The following is a 16,612-nucleotide window of genomic DNA, read 5'->3' on the forward strand; positions in this document are numbered from 1 at the left end:
GACGCTTTGGGCAGATGGAGGGAATATTTTGAAGAGTTGCTCAATGTAGGTGAAAATACGATCAGTAATGTTTCAGATTTCGATGTACAATGGGATAGGAATGATGATGGAAATAGGACCACATTGGAGGAAATGGAGAAAATGGTCAATAGATTGCAGTGCAATAAAGCGGCTGGGGTGGGTGAAATTAAGTCGGAACTCATCAAATACAGTGGAATGTTAGGTCTTAAATCGCTACACAGGATAATTGAAATGGCGTGGGAGTCGGGACAGGTTCCATCAGACTGGACGAAAGCAGTAATCACACCATTCTTTAAACATGGAAACAGAAAAGATTGTAACAACTACAGAGATATCTCTTTAATCAGCGTTGTGGGTAAAATCTTCTCAGGTATTGTTTAAAGGAAAGTGCGAGTATTTGTTGAGGACAAATTGGATGAAAATCAGTGTGGGTTTAGGCCTCTTAGAGGTTGTCAGGACCAGATCTTTAGCTTACGGCAAATAATGGAGAAGTGTTACGAGTGGAGCAGGGAATTGTATCTATGCTTTATAGATCTAGAAAAGGCATATCACCGGGTTCCTAGGAGAAAGTTATTGTCTGTTCTACGAGATTATGGAATAGGAGGCAAACTTTTGCAAGCAATTAAAGGTCTTTACATAGATAGTCAGGCAGCAGTTAGAGTTGACAGTAAATTGAGTTCATGGTTCAGAGTAGTTTCAGGGGTAAGACAAGGCTGCAACCTGTCTCCACTGTTGTTCATATTATTTATGGATCATATGTTGAAAACAATAGACTGGCTGGGTGAGATTAAGATATGTGAACGCAAAATAAGCAGTCTCACATATGCGGATGACTTAGTTGTGATGGCAGATTTGATTGAAAATTGCAAAGTAATATTTCAGAGCTGGATCAGAAATGTAAGGACTATGGTATGAAGATTAGCATCTCCAAAACGAAAGTATTGTCAGTGGGAAAGAGATATAAACGGACTGAGTGCCAAATAGGAGGAACAAAGTTAGAACAGGTGGACGGTTTCAAGTACTTAGGCTGCATATTCTCACAGGATGGCAACATAGTGAAAGAACTGTAAGCGAGGTGTAGCAAAGCTTATGCAGTGAGCGCTCAGCTACGATCTACTCTCTTCTGCAAGAAGGAAGTCAGTACCAAAACTAAGTTATCTGTGCACCGTTCAATCTTTCGACCAACTTTGTTGTATGGGAGCGAAAGCTGGGTGGATTCAGGTTACCTTATCAACAAGGTTGAGGTTACGGATATGAAAGTAGCTAGGATGATTGCAGGTACTAGTAGATGGGAACAATGGCAGGAGGGTGTCCACAATGAGGAAATGAAAGAAAAACTGGGAATGAACTTTATAGGTGTAGCAGTCAGGGCGAACATGCTTAGATGGTGGGGTCATGTTACACGCATGGGAGAATCAAGGTTACCCAAGAGACTCGTGGGTTCAGCAGTAGAGGGTAGGAGGAGTCGGGGTAGACCAGGGACAAGGTACCTGGATTCGGTTAAAAATGATTTTGAAGTAATAGGCTTAACATCAGAAGAGGCACCAAAGTTAGCACTGAATAGGGGATCATAGAGGAATTTTATAAAGGGGACTATGCTCCAGACTGAACGCTGAAAGGCACAATCAGTCTTAAATGATGATGATGATGAATATTTACTGTACATATTGCACATATGCCATATCCATTGCAAATGTTCTTTCGAAGCTATTGGTTAATAAATAAAATAATGATTCCAAATGGCATCATTAGAAATTACATAATAATTACTCAAAAAATGCATACATAACTGTATTGTAAACTTACCGTATTTCTTTTCAAATTCTCAAATTTGTGTGAAATCTTATGGGACTTAACTGCTAAGGCCATCAGTCCCTAAGCTTACACACTACTCAACCTAAATTATCCTAAGGACAAACACACACACCCACGCCCGAGGGAGGACTCGAACCTTCGCCGGGACCAGCCGCGTATTTCTTTCCCTTGCCCTTGAGGAACTACGTAAGGATGGTTCCATAACCAAGAATTTCAGTATACACAGAATAAAACTAAACACAACAGTTATTGTTCACTCACAAATGCAGTAGCACAACTCACGACACTTCTCTGTTCTGCGCTTCAAACAAACGGCGAGTCATGAAAGCAAACGCCACTGTGATCTGTTGGCCAAACTTGGAACCACGTGAAGCGATGCCAAACGGTACCATTGAAGCATTGGGAAGCTCAGAAAAGCCAGGAATACTTAATGATGCCATTTGGAATCGCAGACGCAGAAAGGGTTAATTAAGACACTGCACGAAATTCGAAAAGTTTTGGAATGAAAAAAAAGGGGCCACTAAGATTTCGAATATTAAATCTAGCTAACATATTAAATTTTTCTCTAGACTCGGGTGGAGGTCTCTCTGACATTGCTGTTCACAGCGAGAGTGAAAAAGAATATTACAGGATGTGTTGAATGGAATAAACAGGCTAGTACATAATATGGACTGAGAGTTAATCGAAGAAAGATGAAAGTAATGAGAAGTTGCAGGAATGAGAACAGCGAGAGAGTCAACATGAGAACTGGTGATGAAGCAGATGAAGTTAAGCAGAAAAAACCAGTGGCGGAGCAAGGAAGACACAAAAGTAGACTATCTGTGAAGTCATCAGGGTATAGCTTCCACGGTACTAGAGGGAGCTGTAGAGGTTGAAAACTGTAAAGGAAGGCAGACTGGAATATATGCAGCAAATAATTGAAGACGTAGGGTGCAAGCGCTATTCTGAGATAAGGCTGTCACAGAAAAGGAATTCTTGACAGCCCGCAAGCCAGGCAGAAGCCCGATGACGCACAAGAAAAAAGGCTTTCGAATTGTAGGGCTTTGTTCAAGTCTCAGACATTTTCTATGTGATTAAGATTTGGTCGTGCAGTGGGGTGGTCGAGGTGCGATATAGTGCCTGAGAGTTCGTAAAAACCAGGATTTAATGTTTGTTTTTGTGTGAACAGGACATCTACATACGGCTGTGGGTGCCAGAAAGAGCTGTACCAGGTGCCGGTACCGACAATCAGCTTGCTTTCCATACAGTCACGTTTTAAGTAGCCTGTTTGTATGTTGGCAGCCCTGTAGACTGTGTAAATATCGCTGACAGCGCTCTGCACCCTCGACAAGAGATTCTGTGGCTGGACGAACTAGCAGTTACCGAGTGGATAGAGAAGAATGTGGACATGTTTTTCCTAAGTGGAGACTTTGTATTGGTAGGACATGCATTGTAAGGTGACACACAAGGAAATGTATGAGGATGGATGTATGGTTGATAATAATTGGGCAGTGGAATTATTGACAACTATATAATTTTTGGCACTGGATGTCACAAGAATGAGGCAAATTTTTCTAAATGCATTGTTTGCTCTACAACAAAATCTTTCTCTTGCTAACCATATGCCTCCTAATAGTTAGAGTCTATTGTAGTAGGAATCATTTTATTTAGCTGGCCGTTGTTGCTACTTGCTGTAATTGCTGTAGTTCATGTTAGGAAGTAAGTGGCTTATAAAAAAAAGAATGGGGGTTTCCAATATCGGGGTATGTGACTGCAATGAGTTTAGACAATTAACAGAGTTGGAAATAGTTTCATATTTCTTTAATTTAATTTTTTTATTTTTATTATTGTTAGGATTTCTTGAAATTCAGGGACATTCTTGTCTGTTGATTATTGGAAGTCATATTGTCAATGTATAGCAGTCACATTGCGTTGAACTTGTATATTGTGGTTAGTAAATGAATAGGTTAAGTCTGAGTTATCTTTGTCAGGAAAAATTCTGTGGGTCAGTGTTTAGTAAAAAAAAATAATTAAAGAGTTAGTTTTAACGTGAATTTAGTTGCAAATGTTCCACAACACATAAAGAATTTAATTTATTAAACAGAGATGGCCCTGTACTATTACAGAGCCCTTTAACTTTATCAAAAATTTTATTATTAATTATCACTTGATAGTGAGAAGCTTTACAGTGTGCTTTGTCACATAGTGTACAATGGCTAAAGACCAAACAATAGTATGCGTCTGTGTTTACAGTTTGTCTGTGTCAGACGCAAATTGCACTGCATCCTGTGTTCAGTATTTCATAGTTGTCTTGAAGTAATCTATGATATGAATGGAGATGCTCTCATTGAATTACACGGCCAACACTTAAAGGCTATTTCCATATTGTCAATAAGAGCACCTCACGCAAACATGATTATGTCCAAGATCTGCTAAAGTCTGTCTGGCTAGTTTTCTGTCATGTGTGAGGCAGTCAGCTGAATGAACAGCCCTTGCACAACAGCAACCCGACGTGGCTCCCTGTGTCGGCAGCCCGTGGCGACAGGCAATTGTCTTGCAGTTCGTAGGCTCTGCTAAATGCAACAACGACCAGTTCAAACAACATAGACTAACCTTTTTTTCCTTCATTGCATTTCGATTTCCCCCCCCCCCCCCCCCCCGACTGCCAGCAGCGTAATTTGCTGCTCTACAGCCTACAGGAAAGTTAAAAAACATAATGAGAATATAAACAAACAAGAAAAACAGACGATAAAACGGTGACATTGTAAGAAAACTGTGAAATGGCGGAAAGTTGTGGAATTTAAAATGTAAAAAACACTGCAGTGATGATGCGGATGAAGACACAAAGTAGACAGGCACAATTAAACAGACATGGCGACAGTCTGGTTTCTGTTTGCATGAGATAAAAAACGCAACTAGCGACTGTATGGTAGCTGTTCGCAACACTGATAGGGAACACACAACACTGAACACTCATTTATCACAGCACTATACAGCTGACTCGGTGGCAGATTGGGGGGGGGGGGGAGGAGGCAGGAGGACGCAGATCTATGAGGGGGGGAAAGAAAAAATGGATGAGCCGATGGAGGGAGGGGACATAGAAAAGGGGGGACTAGCTGGATGCGAGAAGGAGTGGGGAAGGCAGTGGAGGGGAGGGCAAGAAGGACTCAGGGGAGAAAAAGGAGGCAGAGACAGGGTAGGCAGTGAGAAAACAGGGTTATGGAGGGGGAAGAGGGAGTCTGGGGAAAGGAGAGAGGAAGGGAGGGGGAGGTGAGCATCAGAGTTGGTAGGAGGGATAAATGGAGCGAGAGAGGGCATCACCTGGGAGGGGGAGTCGACGGAAGCCACCTTGGGAATGGAGATGAAGGGTGTAGAGGTGAAGAGTAGGGGGACACAACAGTGAAGACGCAGCAGAGGGCGGGGGTTGGAGAGGATAGGAACAGCCAGGGGATGAGGGGGATCAAGGCAGCGGGCGGTGTAGAGGAAAAGGAGCAGATGGGGGAAAGGAATCAGGCTGTAACAGACTGGCCAAGACGCTGCCATATTTGAAGCCAACTGAAAACTTGGCCACTATGTTGTGAGACGTCATATTAAGCGCTGTGGTCATCTGCCAGCAAGAAGTCGTGTTGGTTTTATCCGTCATACAATAACATTCGCCAATATCGATTTCTTCTTTATTTATTGGCCGCAAGACGCATTTCGGAAATATTCCCAAATAAAACTAGCGTTTTTGTTGTAGTCATCTACAGCGAGATGTTTGCGACAAGCGAGCTACTGCGGTATTCTCGTGATTTTAATGTCAACACGCGCGATTCTGTAACTACCAATGTACAATTATCTTACCCTAGTGATTCCGGCGAATTTCTGTACAACTATCTCTTACAGTTATTACACATTTGATTTGGATGACGTTTTGGCGTGTTTCACGCTAGGAAGTTCTGTCTTATATATACTGAAGAGCCAAAGAAAGTGGTACAACTGCCTATATCGTGTAGAGCCCCCATAAGCACGCAGATGTGCCGCAACACGACGTGGCATGCACTCAACTAATGTCTCAAGTAGTGCTGGAGGCAACTGACACCATGAATTCTGCAGGGCTGTCTATAAATCCATAACAGTACGAGGGGGTGGAGGTTTCTTTTCAGTAGCACGTTATGCTCAATAACGTTCATGTCTGCGGAGTTTGGTGGCCAGTGTACGTGTTTAAACTCACAACAGTGTTGATGGAGCCATTCTGCAGCAATTCCGGACGTGTTGGGTGTCATATTGTCTTGCTGGAATTGCCCAAGTCCCTCGGAAAGCACAATGGACATGAGTGAATGAGGGCGATCACACAACATGCTTAATTACGTGTCACCGAGTGGTATCTAGACGTATCATGGGTCTCATGTCACTCCAACTGCACACGCCCCACACCATCACACAGCCTCCACCAGCTTTAACAGTCCCAGGCAACATGTTTCCAGTCATCAACAGTCCAACGACGGTGTTGACGGAACCAAGCGAGGCGTAAAGTTTTGTGTCTTACAGTCATCAAGGGTACACGAGTGGGCCTTCGGCTCCGAAAGCACATATCGATGATGGTTCGCATGCTGATACTTGTTGATGGCCCAGCTTTGAAATCTGCAGCAGTTTGCGGAAAGTTTGCACTTCTGTCACGTTCAATGATTCTCTTCAGTCTTCGTTGGTCCCGTTTTTGCAGTATCTTTTTCCGGCCGCAGCGATGTCGGAGATTTGATGTTTTAGTCGATTCCTGATATTCACGGTGTACTCGTGAAATGGTCGTACGGGAAAATCACCACTTCATCGCTATCTCGAAGCTTCTGTGTCCCATCGCTCGTGCGCCGACTATAACACCACGTTCAAACTGACTTAAATCTTGATGACCTGTCATTGCAGCAGCAGTAAGCGATCTAACAACTGCAGCAGACACTTGTCTTATGTAGGAGTTGCCGACCGCAGGGCCGTATTCTGCCTGATTACGTATTTCTGTATCTGAATACGAATGCCTATACGATATTCTTTGGCGCTTCAGTGTAATTACTGTGCTTTATAATTACTTTGAATCAAAATGCATCATTTGCAGGGCGTTCAGAAACAATCTGCAAAGGTTGTAAAGGTTTTCCAATGTAGATTGTGCAGAGAAATAAATGTTAAGAAAAAATAAATTCCATATGTTGCGCCGTTAATTAGCATTGAAGTTAGGCAGTTAAGCCACTGAGCGAGCACATTCAAGCTGCCCGCCAGAGATGGTGACGCCAAATGTGTTCTTCGTTTGGTTATCGAAAACCGGACAAGAGAGCGATGCACAAATTGGACATGGGATGGTAGTAAGGCTCAAACCCGAGCCCAACTCTGCGCATCACCGTGTGCTATCACGTACGCTGTGAGTACATCTGGCACTAAGTGTATCCGGCAGACAACTTGAATATTCACTCGCAGCGTCCTGATTGGCTAACTTCAGTGCTAATCAACCCGGAGACGGCTCAGCGTATCTAATTGTTTTTCTTAACATTTGTTTATCAACACGTCTTACAGCGAAATACCCCCAGCAGTTTTTCAGACTGTCTCTGACTACGCCGTGTTACGTACGTTAATGTCTGTATGTTCAGATTAATGTCAGTCGCTACTCTAGATTTGTGTATACGATTACATAAAATTAAAGACTTTGTGCTAGCTGTGCAAAGCCAGTGCAGGTCGATAATTAAATAATAAATGTTAAATGTTGCATTATATGAAAAGAAAATATGTGATTCCAGAGACTTTTTGCAAGTCTAAACCGTCTATTGTGTATACGGGGTGTTACAAAAAGGTACGGCCTAACTTTCAGGAAACATTCCTCACACACAAATAAAGAAAAGATGTTATGTGGACACGTGTCCGGAAACGCTTAATTTCCATGTTACAGCTCATTTTCGTTTCGTCAGTATATACTGTACTTCCTCGATTCACCCCCAGTTGGCCCAATTGAAGGAAGGTAATGTTGACTTCGGTGCTTGTGTTGACATGCGACTCATTGCTCTACAGTACTAGCATCAACCACATCAGTACGTAGCATCAACAGGTCAGTGTTCATCACGAACGTGGTTTTGCAGTCAGTGCAATGTTTACAAATGCGGAGTTGGCAGATGCCCATTTGATGTATGGACTAGCACGGGGCAATAGCCGTGGCGTGGTACGTTTGTATCGAGAGAAATTTCCAGAACGAAGGTGTCCCGACAGGAAAGCGTTCGAAGCAATTCATCGGCGTCTTAGGGAGCACGGAACATTCCAGCCTATGACTCGCTACTGGGGAAGACCTAGAACGACGAGGACACCTGCAATGGACGAGGCAATTCTTCGTGCAGTTGACGATAACCCTAATGTCAGCGTCAGAGAAGTTGCTGCTGTAAAAGGTACCGTTGACCACGTCACTGTATGGAGAGTGCTACGGGAGAACCAGTTGTTTCCGTACCATGTACAGCGTGTGCAGGCACTATCAGCAGCTGATTGACCTCCACGGGTACACTTCTGCGATTGGTTCATCCAACAATGTGTCAATCCTCATTTCAGTACAGATGTTCTCTTTACTGATGAGGCTTCATTCCAACGTGTTCAAATTGTAAATTTTCACAACCAACATGTGTGGGCTGACGAGAATCCGCACGCAATTGTGCAATCACTTCATCAACACAGATTTTCTGTGAACGTTTGGGCAGGCATTGTTGGTGATGTCTTGATTGGGCCCCATGTTCTTCCACCTACGCTCAATGGAGCACGTTATCATGATTTCATACGGGATACTCTACCTGTGCTGCTTCCACATGTGCCTTTAGAAGTACGACACAACATGTGGTTCATGCACGATGGAGTTCCTGCACATTTCAGTCGAAGTGTTCGTACGCTTCTCAACAACAAATTCAGTGACCGACGGATTGGTAGAGGCGGACCATGGCCTCCACGCTCTCCTGACCTCAACCCTCTTGAATTTCATTTATGGGAGCATTTGAAAGCTCTTGTCTACACAATGTGATTTGAAGAGAAGTAATAAAATGAGCTCTAACATGGAAAGTAAGCGTTTAGGGACACATGTCCACATAACATCTTTTCTTTATTTGTGTGTGAGGAATGTTTACTGAAAGTTTGGCCGTACCTTTTTGTAACACCCTATATATGCAGACTGAAGCGTCGAATGAAAATGTTTACCATCACCAGGATTCGAACCCAAATCTCCTAATCACTAGACAGAGGCGCTAACCAGTACGCCACCCTGGCACAGTGGCCTTCCACTGACTACCCCTAGGACGCCTCCCACTTCAGTCCATATGCCCATTCACGCAACAGCCAACTCGTTATTGACCCTGCTCCTGGTCTTGGTACAAATTTTCGTTCGTCACTTGTCCACATGTATACATCACTGATGTTTGAGATTTGAAAAGGTCTCTGGAATCATATAGCGTCATTTCATTAAATCACCTATGCTTGGTTTCAGACAGTGTCCCCCATTTTGCTAGATGCTCAGGTGGTACTCCAATACAATACGAAGTGAGCTGAGGCGTGAATGCGAATGTGGATTGAGGGGGGTGGGTGGGGGGGGGGGGGGGGGGGGTGCGAGGGCAATCCGTACAAATAACTCTCAAATGTCAATTTTTGCAAGTTGATAATCGTGAAGCATATACTGTATTCAAACACTATGAATCACCTCGAAGGGAACGATCTATTGGTACGTAATCAGCATGGTTTCAGAAAACATCGTTCTTGTGCAACGCAGTTAGCTCTTTATTCGCACGAAGTAATGGCCGCTATCGACAGGGGATCTCAAGTTGATTCCGTATTTCTAGATTTCCGGAAAGCTTTTGACACCGTTCCTCACAAGCGACTTCAAGCTGCGCGCCTATGGGGTATCGTATCAGTTGTGCGACTGGATTCGTGATTTCCTGTCAGGAAGGTCGCAGTTCGTAGTAATAGAGGACAAATCATCGAGTAAAACTCAAGTGATATCAGGTGTTCCCCAGGGAAGCGTCCTGGGACCTCTGCTGTTCCTGATCTATATAAATAACCTGGGTGACAATCTGAGCAGTTCTCTTAGGTTGTTCGCAGATTATGCTGTAATTTACCATCTATTTAGGTCATCCGAAGACCAGTATCAGTTGCAAAGCGATTTAGAAAAGACTGCTGTATGGTGTGGCAGGTGGCAGTTGACGCTAAATAACGAAAAGTGTGAGGTGATCCACATGAGTTCCAAAAGAAATCCGTTGGAATTCGATTACTCGATAAGTAGTACAATTCTCAAGGCTGTCAATTCAACTAAGTACCTGGGTGTAAAAATTACGAACAACTTCAGTTCGAAAGACCACATAGATAATATTGTGGGAAAGGCGAGCCAAAGGTTGCGTTTCATTGGCAGGACACTTGGAAGATGCAACAAGTCCACTAAAGAGACAGCTTACACTACACTCGTTCGTCCTCTGTTAGAATATTGCTGCGCGGTGTGGGATCCTTACCAGGTGGGATTGACGGAGTACATCGAAAGGGTGCAAGAAAGGTCAGCTCGTTTTGTATTATCACGTAATAGGGGAGAGAGTGTGGCAGATATGATACGCGACTTGGGATGGAAGTCATTAAAGCAAAGACGTCAAAGACGTTTTTCGTCAAGGCGAGATCTATTTACGAAATTTCTGTCACCAACTTTCTCTTCCGAATGCGAAAATATTTTGTTAAGCCCAACCTACATAGGTAGGAATGATCATCAAAATAAAACAAGAGAAATCAGAGCTCGAACAGAAAAGTTTAGGTGTTCGTTTTTCCCGCACGCTGTTCGGGAATGGAATGGTAGGGAGATAGTATGATTGTGGTTCGATAAACCCTCTGCCAAGCACTCAAATGTGAATTGCAGAGTAATCATGTAGATGTAGATGTAGATGTGGATGTCCCCACACGTGCACATGGTTCATGGTTCACAACATACTTACTCAGTAACTCACGATGAGATCAGAGGTGACTTAGTATTATAGGTAATCTATTTGTTGGTACACGAGGGGCTGTGCACAGGAGTGAAACGGCGACGTGGTCAAGCTGAGATTTCACAGGTTCATGTGGTTGGAGACAGTACAGAATCACTCTGAAGTTAGACCGAGGAGGTAGGTATGGTGACAGGGAAATGAGAGTTCCTGTTGGGTTACTGATTTGCTTTTCATTGCTTCTTCACATGTTTGCAACGAACATGCAGAAGAGCACCGACACCATTTTATAACTTTAGCAAGGGCAAAACATGTATGAGGCTTACTACAGTGTTTGACCAATTACCAGCACAAATGGCCACCCCAGCTTGTAACTTTTCAAGATTCGGCTATATGCAGTGACATGTGTACTACATAGCATGAATGGAAGTGCCAGACCCTACTGCTCTGATCGAACCCTTAGTTTCAGGTGTTAATCACAATGAAAGCGCCAGGTACATGTAGACAAAGGCACAATGGACGCCAATAACCCCCCAGCCGAGAGATACACACAGGCAAGCTTCGAACGTCCTTCTTAGTGTACAAGCCCAGTTGAAGATACACTTGGGGTAGCCTGTTGGCCATCCGAGGAAGCGCGACCAGAACTATTCTGTCAGGAACTCTGCCTTGCTTGACATTTGATGGCCTCTATTACAGCATTTGGGCAACAGCCTTGCCAAAGTGAATACACCGGTTCCCGTGAGTTCACCGAAGTTAAGCGCTGTTGGGTGTGGCCGGCACTTGGTTGGTGACCATCAAGCCGCCATACGCTGTTGCCATTTTTCAGGGTGCACTCAGCCTCGTGATGCCAATTGAGGAGCTACTCGACCGAATAGTAGCGGCTCCGGCCAAAGAAAACCATCGTAACGACCAGGAGAGCGGTGTGCTGACCACACGCCCCTCCTATCTGCATCCTCAACTGAGGATGACACGGCGGTCGGATAGTCCCGATGGGCCACTTGTGGCCTGACGACGGAATACATTACATCATTTTGGGTTGCTTGGTTGCAGATGCGACATAACTGCATCATTCTACACCTCCAATTCACAATCAGTGAGCATGAAGTCAGCAGTTTCTCAATGAGCATGACTTCTTAAAACATTGTTGAAGGTGGCTCAAATGGTTCAAATGGCTCTGAGTACTATGGGACTTAACGTCTGAGGTCGTCAGTGCCCTAGAACTTAGAACTACTTAAACCTAACTGCCCGAGGCAGGATTCGAAACTGAGACCATAGCCATCGCGCGGTTCCAGACTGAAGCGCCTAGAACCGCTCGGGCACACTGGCCGGCGATGAAGGTGGCTTGCACCATACACATGTACAAAGGTGCAGGTAATATTTATACTCAGATGTTTTTCTTCTTCTCTGACAACTCTATGATTCGGTCATTACAGGTTCTACAAGTCCCAAATGCGACACTGCTAAATAAAAATGACATTTTCAAATCATTATAGTACTAGAAACAAAACCAGACATAAATGACACTTTAATTGCGGATCAAGTTTACTGTATTGTAAATAATAAATCTAGAATACAAGTTACACAAAAAGACATCTAATTCTGATAATTGTCAACCATATTTTTCAGGTGGTTCTCGACGATGGTCCAGAAGATGATACTGAGGTCTTTGAAGAACTTTCCAGCCACCTCAAGCCGAGCCGTCGCCTGGTATTTGTAACGAGCAAGAAAGAAAGTTCATTTCTGGACTCTTTTGGGTCATCAGAAGTTAGTGACGAGTGCTGGCGTAGGTTCATGGACATTAGGATTAGACTCAATGGGAACAACCACCTATGTCGCTTGAGAGACATCGTGGGTGACGCTGGATCACTCAAGACACTGCTGGACAGCAAACCAGAGGATGTGCTAACGCTGTCTCTGCTTCCGAGCACTGTGGACATGGGTCAGCAGCTGGATCCTGTACCAGACTACTACATCTCTAGGAGAGTGGTGCGTAGGTGCGTCACACAAGATTTTTTTTCGTCACTGGGCGAGAAGGATGTGTGCATCATGAGTCGAAACTCCTATTCGCTCCTCCCTGACTGGGCAAGGAAAGACGTTTCTCTTGGCCTGAGAAAGCTGGAGACTGAACTTGGTTCAACAAATATAAAGTGGCCTCTACTTACCATCACTAGCGATGCTGACCGTTCAGCAGTTGAACAGATATGTGGAAGACATCCAGATGTATGTTTTTATGTCTTGAAGTATTCTGCTGGTGAATGGGAAATTTTATTCTTTAGTTGCCATAGAGACAGAATTCAGCCTTACATCAAGATACGGGAAATACAATCACCAGAGGTGCTTGACCTTTCCAGAGCAAGGGTGATTTTGGAGGGAGCACCAGGAATAGGGAAATCGACCATGCTGGCAGCTGCTGCGAGACATAGGAAAGCTATAGACCCTGCGTACTGGATAGTGAGAGTCAATTTCTCAGAATTTTACAACATATTCGATAACTGCGACAACAGTGAGGATGCTGTTGAGCAAGTCTTGATGCACGTCACTTCTTCTGAGGACCAGTTGGGACATCTGGAACGGACACTTCTCCGCAACTGCCTGCGGCACTCTCCTCGTGTCATATGCCTCGTGGATGGTTTTGATGAACTGACTTCGAACTATACAGATTTGTCGTTACAGGTACTGAAACATCTGGCTCCAAACGAGGGGGGACTGTTGGTTACAGCAAGGCCCACAGCAAATAAAGTTCTTGAGGAAACACTGGGTTCCATGGCATGTTTGTTGACCCCCTTCAGTGACACTGAATTGCAGACGTTCCTACGAATGTACCGCCACTTGTCAGTTGACAGTATAACCACCATAATAGCAAATGTTCCTAAACCTCTGCTAAGACTGCCTCTGTTTTGTAAGATGAGTGCCGACCTCGGAGACAGATCAGTGGCGGACGCCGCAGAACTGTGCAATGCATTCTTTCAGAGAGAATGTGAAAGGCTGTGGATGAAGAAACAGGGTGCCTATCCAGCTGCTGTTGGCGGAAAACAAGAGTTTGAAGAGCAGTGGAAGAGTTATGAAGAACATCTGATGTTTCTGGCAGTCTCATTCCTCGTTCAGAGAAAAGGCAGAGTCGGTCAGCGGTCGTATCACCCAATAAACAAAGATATTTTTGTGGAAGCTGGAATCATGCGTAAGTCTGCCGATGGAAGCCTGGTGTTTGTGCATAGGATGTTTGCTGAGTACTTCCTCGCCAAGTGGTGCTTAGCTAATATCAAGCAGCAAGAGTGTGCAGACCTCTACAGGGAGGCTCTTCTGGGCAAAAACTTGGAATTCTTCATGTGGACATTCGATCTTATGGCCAGTAAGGGCTACAAGCTGTTTGAACTCATCATGGGTGGTAGTGAGAGTAATGTGGTGAAGCTGTTGAACTGGAGTCGGTACTTAGTGGAGGTGGATGAAGCTGGACGGAATGCGCTGCACCTGGCAACAGTGTACAGCGAGTCTTGGACAGTCGTGCAGCGGCTGTGCGCACGAGGGACGCCCAGTGTGCTGGGGGCCAAGGACGACTTGCTGCACTGGACACCCCTACGCTATGCAGTCGAACTGGGTCGCTGGCCTGCCGTAGCTGCTTTGCTCAAAGCTGGTGCTAAACCCAAGCAATTAGGTGATTTCCAGGCAGGAAAGCGTGACTACAGTGAACTCAAGAACTGGCTACCGAAATCCACATTCAAAAAATTCATAGAGCATATCGGCTGCGGGAAAAATACACACTCTGGCCTTCAGTCAAATAATAGTCAAGGCACAGCGAGTATCACTACATCACCCACCACGCGGATGTCTCCAAATAACTATTCACAGCCTAACATCCAGTACTGGATAAACACGTTCTCTGTTCTCCAGCGAGATGGACAGCAAACCGCCATCGAAACTGGCAAATCTTTTCAAGCAGGAATGAGATCGGGAAAGAACTCGCAGACAAATGATCAACATGAGAAGGGTGCAGACAGTGGTCCCAAAACAGACGAGCAGCCAAATACTAAGAAGGCTGCAACGAGTTCTCACAAGGTGATTGACCCCCTTCACAGCCCACAGCCACAGGTCCACAGAGTGAAAAATAAAGAAAATGTCCTCTTGCCAAATCAAGGCCAAAGTGCTGTAAAGACCAGAACGACTTCTCGCTTGGCGACAGAAGTATCTGACGATCCACAAACACAAGGACAGGGTGACAAAAGTACAGTCACTGGCCCCCAGTCCAAGGAAAATCCAACTACTGAAAAGTCTGCACTCTATTCTGACATGAAGATGGTCCCAAGTAACGATCCGCAGCCGCACATCAGCCGTGGGCGAAGCACAGACTCCAGTAAGCAGTCAAATGTGGGCCAAACTACTGCAACCACTGCCCCACATGTAGAGGTGGGGACGGACCAGAGTAAGAGCTTCTCTCAGGAAAGCTGCTGCCAATGTTGCTGTCAGTTTTCGCTTGTGGCTGCACTTCGTGCTGTATGCTGTTTGTCCTAGTCCTGCGTCTGTCAACAATGACACTACCGTCACCAACATTCACTCAGTGTTACTTTATCCTAATGGTCAGACACTGTTGGCTGAATCGTATCAGTCTTCCCGAAAATAAAAGAATGTTGATTATCATATAAACTATTTGTTGCTAGCTGGCAGCGAACTTGGATCCTACAGCGACCCTGGGGAGACATAAAAGTAGATTACAGTAGCATGGAACTGAGTATGTATTTTGCCAAGTGAAGTCGACACCATTTCTACATCTACATTTACATTTATGGGGCTCTTTTGAACCAGTGTCACTTTCCCTTTTCCTGTTTCATTCATGGATACCTGGTAAGCATCTGTGTGGCCTCGAATCCCTCTAATTTTGTCATCATGATCTTTCCGCGAGATGTACGTAAGAGGAAGCAGTATGGTGGTCGACTCTTCTAGAAACGTACGCTCTCAGGACTTTTCACAGCAAACCACGCACAATGCCTCGCCTACAGCGTCTGCCAATGGAGTCGGCTGAGCATCTCTGTGGCGCTTTCATCCTTACTAAATAAATCTATAACCAAATGTGCTATTCTTCTTTGGATCTTCTCTATATCCTCTACCAATCCTGTCCGATAGAGATCCCAGACTGACAAGCTATATTCAAGTATTGGTGGAACGAGTGTAGTGTAAGCTACATCCTTTGTTGATCAGCTACGCTTCCTGGATCCTTAAATTAAATCTGCCTTACCTATGAGTAATTTTATGTGGTCGTTCCTCTTCAAATTGCGCCGTATCCATAATTCCATACAATTTACGGAAGTGATCGTTCTGCAGCCGTGTACCCATAAGGCAATGGTCCTTCTCTCTATGTGTACGTAGTACGTTACATTTGCTTACTTTGTGGGTCAATTTCGACTACGTGCACCAAGTGTCGGTCCCCTGTGGGCCCACCTGGATACGACATCATCCGCGAATATCCTTATGGAACTTTCTACTTGGTCTACACCACGTGATCAAAAGTATCCTGACACCCCCAAAAACGTACGTTTTTCATATTAGGTGCATTGTGCTGCCACCTACTGCCAGGTACTCCATATCAGCGACCTCAGCAGTCTTCAGACATCACGAGAGAGCAGAATGGGGCGCTCCGCGGAACTCACGGACTTCGAACGTGGTCTGGTGACTGGGTGTCATTTGTGTCATACGTCTTTGTGAGAGATTTCCCCTCTCCTAAACATCCCTAGGTCCACGTGATAGTGAAGTGGAAACGTGAAGGAACACGTACAGCACAAAACCGTACAGGTCTACCTCCTTTGTTGACTGACAGACACAGCCGGCAGTTGAAGAGGGTCGTAATGTGTAATAGGCAGACATCTAAT

Source organism: Schistocerca piceifrons, chromosome 9, assembly GCF_021461385.2.
Source record: "Schistocerca piceifrons isolate TAMUIC-IGC-003096 chromosome 9, iqSchPice1.1, whole genome shotgun sequence".
NCBI lineage: Eukaryota > Metazoa > Arthropoda > Insecta > Orthoptera > Acrididae > Schistocerca > Schistocerca piceifrons.